Genomic DNA, 6,833 nt, shown 5'->3' with positions numbered 1-6,833 from the left:
GCATGTTAATGCACTGTAGATGTGCCCACAGTTTTTTGTGATGCTCCTGTGGTTTTAATATGTGTTAAAATAGGCTAATACACATTAAAGTGCACATGTAGATGTGCCTGCATCAGTTACTTACAAGAAGGAATTAAATGTTCTATTGTAATGTAATGTGAATTTAATATTTCTAAAATTTGCTGCACCAACTATATAAGATGCAGAATCATCTGCTTTTCTTAAAAGAAGGTAGATCATGGACCCCTTTGGTGACCTTTTCTTTGTATGGGCCTCTATCTTGTAAATTACTAGTTCAACATTAATGAAGGAGAAAAATCATTTCCCTGCCCAGTCAATCAATGCCTTTCTTCATGCAGCTCTAAATTTTCTCTCCTGATAAAATCAGCTCTTTTTGTTGCCACACACCACGATAAATTCATGTGAAATGTAAGTTTATTGAAGAGGGGCAAATTGTCACTGTAAATATGTTTTCCTGGAATAATGAGTTTTCAGAGGCTTGAGCATGGTAAAAGATTACATATCTCAGGTCTATACGAAGACTATTTCAGAGGCCCTATCCAGCATAAAAGAAGGTGTGCACTCATGAGGGGATGAGAAAGACAAAGGTAGGCTTTAGTATATGACACAGACCACAGTCTTGGCTCTCAGCTAAGCTGCCTTTTAATTTCTGCAGTTATAGTGTTAACTTTCTTACCCTCAACAAAACCCAGCTAATTATCCAGTGAAGAATCTTGTCTAGCTTATCAACTATATTTCTTACTGTAGCCGATGAACCTGGTCGTCCCACATTTGGAAACCATCTCATTCCTTTCTGCACATATATCTCTTGAAATTATGTATGGCTTGACATGAATTTCCCCTTAAATGTTCTTTTTTGTAGTTTATCCTTTAGTCTTTCATTATTTAGCTTATCCTCTGATCAGTGTAGTAGTCTGAGTTGCCCATCTTTGTAATTTCTTAGCATTTTCCATATCATTGATGACTATTAGGCCCAGACCTGAAAAGAGGCTTGCTGCTGTATCCTGTTTCAAAAGAGTGATATAAAATGGTGCTGTTACTGTGTCTAATTTTATATAGTCCTCTGCATATACTGAGTACAGCTTTGCTTCCATTGTGTCCTTACAAAGGCATCGCAAATTCACATACTGATGCCTATCATGTAACACTCCTTGGTCTGCTGTCTAATAGCTGGCTGATGGCCTTTGCGGGGGAAGATTGGGGAACCCCCCCCTCCCAAAACAAACAAACAAACAAAAAACCTCTTACATTTATCAGCTCATCAAAAAAAGAAACTGTTTCTTTGATGATTTTTAGTATTTTGTTTAGACTTTTTCTGTCAATCTCTAGTACTCCCTCAAATGGTTAACTCTCTTATTGTCCCGTACTGACTCATACTTCTTGGTCCAGTCTCTCTCAGGGAAATGGCCTTTAACTCTTCTCAGTGTTCAGAGACCAGAAAGTTGGCTCACTGCCTATAAGCTTGCTGTTAGAAACCAGAATCCATTCTTTTTTCTGAATTCAGCAGTGGAAGAGCAGCAAGTGTGCCTAGCCTGACAATGTGCCAGCTGGAGGGTGGTGAAGGTTCTGTGCAAAAAAATATTTCTCATGGCTCTGGTAAATGTCTATCTACCTAGCTAGCTGGCTATCTAATATATAGTGTGAGTGTGTGTGTGTGTGTGTGTGTGTGTGTGTGTGAGTGTGTGTGTGTGTGTGTGTGTGAGTGTGTGTGTGTGTGTGTGTGTGAGTGTGTGTGTGTGTGTGTGTGTGAGTGTGTGTGTGTGTGTGTGTGTGAGTGTGTGTGTGTGTGTGTGTGTGAGTGTGTGTGTGTGTGTGTGTGTGTGTGTGTGTGTGGTGACAAGGGTCAAATTTTATGGTAGGGCATTTTTTACTGGAATCCTCAAGGGACATATCTTTTGCTTAGGGCTCCTAAGGCAAAATATGTTATTGACTGGGAAATTACTCCCTACCAATCCTCTCTCATACAAGAGAGTATTTAAAAGCTTTCCATTTTAACAAACAAATCAAGAATGAATGCACTGACCTGATGGCAACAGTTGCCCATTTTCTAGGAATGCAATTAGCACCTGATAAATATGCACCTGAATCTGAGTTCTATGTGCAAATAAAGCAAAGCGTAATACAGATATTCTGATATGCAACTACAATTCACTTTGTGGTTGCAAACATGCAGGTGCAAACTGGAAGCCTAAATCTTGGTCCTTTTGAAACTTTGCCCCAAACTGCCTGTATCTAGTCTTGTGTGTAGATGAAACAATGGGCATGTGTGCATGACACTTTAAAGTGGGCTTTTGCATTGCTTTAATGGTGTTGGTTTTTGCACGCATCAGCGGCATATTGCACATTAATTCCAGCCACTGTAGCAAATTCAGCAATGTAATGCACCTTAAATGACTTGGGACACAGCAAACTAAAACACCACCTCTGGGCTCTGTGCGGCTCAGGGACTGGGCAGGCAGCCTGGCAGCAGCCCGAGAAGGCAAGCTCCACCAAAGAAAATAAAAAAAAAAGCAGCGAGTCTGATCTTTTTTTTCCTCCCCTCCCTGGAGCCTGCCTGCCTGAGCTGCATGGAGACCCGGTCCTTCCCTCCGTGTCTGCGGTGCCCCCCAGAACCACGCGAGCTGGGTGCCTGCAGGCCACCGGGGGGGCCATGGGGAGGGCCGCTGCTGCTGTGGAGAGAAGCACCTGGCACGTTCCCCATCCTCCTGCAGCCCGGGACCCAGGGTGGCATGAAGGGCGGACAGCAATCAAGATGGTGGCTGCCCCTTGTCCTTCCTCCTCACTGGGCCTCTGCACCAATCAGCACTGAGAGGTGGGGCTGCTGCAAAGTGCCCACAAAATTGTCTGTGCACGCCATGAGTAGGCCACAAAAAATCCTTTTGTCTTGCTGTGTTTTAGGCAGATCCCCAAGTATAACCTTAAGTTAAGGTTCTTGTTGTTCAATTGCGTAACTTCTTGTTCAATTGCATGGCTTAGAAAAGACATTTTTGCATTCCCCATTGTAATTCAAATATCGAGGCCTCCAAACTCTTGTACATTTGCTCCAGGCTGAATCTTGACACAGAGGGTAATAAATATTCAAAAGATGACAATCTAGTTATTTGAAGTGATTCTGGTGGTGTTGCCCTTAGCCTGTGTTAGTTTATGTAGCTTGAGTTTAAATTATAGTTTGTTCAGGGGAATTTGAATAGGGATGGTCCTGCATCAGGCAGAGAGTTAAAATAGATGACCTCTGGAGGTCTTTTCCAGCCCTACTTCTCTATGACTTTCAGTCTTACCTGTCACTGGACCCTCAGTCCACTAATAGAAACTATTCTGTTCTTTGCTGGCACTTCCCATGTTTGATTGGCACCACACATGCCCTACTGGCACTAATCTTGACTTCAGGGCACCATTAAAGGTCCTACAGGTCCTAATCACCTTAGGGGCACTAATCATGGCCTGTAGCCTCTCTCATAGCCATTAAATAATAATTTAAAAACTAAGAACAAATTAAATTGGAGAGCTATGCTTTGAGAGCCTTTAATGCTGTTGGTGAGAGTCATCAGACCACAGGAAATTTAAAAAGTTAAGTGTCTGATTCATCTCAGATACAGCATAATACTGGGTATTTTGGCCTGCTTAGCATACCTTGTTGTACCTAGGATTTGCAGGACCTCATATATAATAAATTTTACCCTTAGATTTGGCAACTTTTTGCGTTCTTTTACTACGGCTCTCTCTGAACATCTTATTCTGGGAAATATAGATGTGCTTGTATTTGTACAGTGCAGGAGAAGTGGGCAAAGATGGTGAGACCTCAAAGGGAAGGTGTTTGGAAAGCTGAGCCTGACCCAGTCTAATAATTGGGAGCAATTGGCAAGTCTAGTCTTGGCTTATAACCAGGGTTAGAGACAGGCATGCATATGCAAACATAAAAACAGATATAAAAACAGATAATATTTATTTTGCTTCATCCATGACAGAGGCACATTCCTACGAATAACTGGAGCAGCACATTCTACACATATTTTGGGAAAGCTTCTGCTGCAGTTAGAAACATGTGGGTGCAAATATGTCATCTTTTTGAGGGGCATGTGCCCCACTTGATCTATTATTACTAATATTATTATTATGCCCTGGGTCTGAGGTATGTGCCAATGTGTGGCTTGCTATAACCAGCCAAGCCCTGCCTCTCTACTCAGAAAAAAGATAAACTTTCAGGTAATCTTTGTTATACATAGGAGCAAAACTTTTTTGAATAAGTGGGATGATTTGCTCCATTTCCTCCATTCTTAAGGCCTTCACAGTGGACTTTTATGAACTCCATTCAGGGACAGTCCTACTCCTACCAGGCTCACCTTTGCAAGAGAGCAGATCACCTTCACTTCTGGGACTAGGTTGTGGTACCTTGTCGCAAGGGCATCTTTATATGTGCTCCAAGGTGGGGGAGGGGGTCAGATTTTAATTAGAGCAGCTCTTAGGAACTGATCTAATTAAAACACCTGAAGCATTTTGTGCACTCAGCATCTTGCACTTCAAATTGGTGGCAGGAGTGCTTCAACTGAAGTTCATTCAACAAGCTTTAGCTAAAGCACTCTCGCCACCATTTCAAAAATGCAGGGATACTGAATACACATGACGGTGAGGTTACTGGAGCATTCTAATTAGAACGTTCCAGCAGACTTGATCAATTAGAACGTTCTAATTAGAACGTGTTGGAACAGACATTGGAGGTGCTGGTTTCTCTCTGATGGTACACTGAACATTGTCCTGTACAGGGATGGTAACCTTGATGAGCAGTGCTATCCTGGGTTCCATATCTACAGCCATGCTGTCTGGTGGGTTTGTGACAATTAACGTACCACGCAGATAGAAACGGGAGAATGACTGGCTAGCCTGCAGTACTGCAAAGAAGGACCTGGAGATTACAGTAGAGCAGAAGCTGAATATTAGTTCTTCCTGAAAAGAAAGAAACAAAAACCAAGCGACAAACAAAAAATCAGCAGCAGATCGAGTTGCATTAGTCACCTGCAAATGAAGGGAGGTGATTCTTCTGTTTTATTAGACATTGGTGAGGCCTCACCAGGACTACCATGTCCAGTTTTGGGCTCCATACTTTAAGAAATAGATGAACAAATTTAAGCCCAGCAGAGTGCAACAAAAATTATTAGAGCCTTGGGAGGCATGACTTATGAGGAAAGGCTAAAAGAACTATGTTTTTTTAATTTGGAGAAGAGAAGACTGAGGTAGGGATTTGACAACAGTCTTCAAATACCTGAAGGGAGATGAAGATAGACTTTTTTCTGTGTGCACAGGAGACAGGACTAGGAGCAATGGTGCCAAGCTGCAGCAGACAAAATTTAGGTGGAAAATTAGGAAGAACTATCTGACCATGAGGGTAGTTAAGCATTGGAATAGGCTATCTAAAGAGGTTGTGAAGACTCCATCCCTGGAAATTTTCAAGAGCAGTTTGGACAGACATGTGATAGGGGTGGTTTAGTCCAGTGGTGCTCAAGCTTTTTGGCTCCATGGTCCAGATGAATGGTGCAGGCTGGTAAGTAGGCCAGATTGAACCTCACACCTCAGCATCAGACCCAGGGGCCCAGCGCCACCTTCTCCCTGCCCCAAGCACTAGGATTGAGTCCCAGGAGCCTTGAATCATCCCCTCCAACATCTGTGCACTGGAATTGGGCCTTGGAAATCTGGTACTGCCGCCTCCCAGTTCCCCACACCAGGACTGGGTCCTGGGACCCTGTGCTGATTCCGCTTGACCCTGCATGATGGGATTGGGCACCTAATTCAGCATGTAGGGCCCTGGGCTCCCTACAGGTCTGGATATTTGGCAGCAGAAGAATGACCAGGGCTTGAGCATCCCTGGTTTATTCAGGGATGATTCCTCCTTGAACAGGGGGCTAGATTAGCTAACCTCTGGAAGTCCCTTCCAGCCCTATTTTCCTCTGATCCCAATACATTTTGGTTGTCTTTTTCTAGAATGGTGGCTTTAATACATACCAGGGGAAAAGGCTTTTTGTTACGTGCCAGTTGCTGACACACCACTTTGGCCATGGCATTGTGCTGTTCGGTGTACTCTTAAAAGCCTGCTTGACCCTAACAGTTGTGTACTGCAGCTGTGGGTCTTTGCATAAAAGGTATTTCCTGAAGTCTCTCACCTGACCACTGCAAAGCTGCTTACAACTCAGCAGGCTCTGCCATGCATTTTATGAGGTATATATAGCTTCTCAGTGGAAGTCTTTGGGTGGTGCACTTAATAATTTGTAACCTTTCTATTCAGGGCTTCCAAATTTGATTATTTAGTCTTCCAAATTTTAGTCTTCCAAAGTTATAAGACAATGGGTTATAACCCAGATGCTTACTGCCATACTTCTGTTTTTAGAATCGGATTGTTTTGGCATGTTTATTCTTTAGTAGTTGGATTCCTTCTGCACTGGACCCAGAGGATGGTGCATTTCTCCAACCCAAAGCTCGTGGAAATAGAGCAACTAAAGGAATTCATAATTTCCATTGGACTTTGACATTGCCTGCATTTGGAGGCATACGATTTGAGGTCATCCACATAGAATAGATGTGGCAATTTGGACTGCTATTCCCACAACCACAGGCAGAAGCTTGAAGCCTCTAGCTTGGTCGACTGAGGCAGAGCAACAGCAGGCTCAGGCTATCTCCTTGGAATGCTGCACTGCAGATTGGGATTGGCTCTGAAACATACTTTTGGCTCTTTATGTTCATGTATAGCTGTATGTATCAGGTCTCCGGCATGCATAAAAAATAGTTGGGCACTCAGGCACTTTGTATAGCTTGAGCTCTTTGAT

Source organism: Gavialis gangeticus, unplaced genomic scaffold, assembly GCF_001723915.1.
Source record: "Gavialis gangeticus isolate Ggan-Ray unplaced genomic scaffold, GavGan_comp1, whole genome shotgun sequence".
NCBI lineage: Eukaryota > Metazoa > Chordata > Crocodylia > Gavialidae > Gavialis > Gavialis gangeticus.
This window is presented reverse-complemented; position numbering follows the sequence as displayed.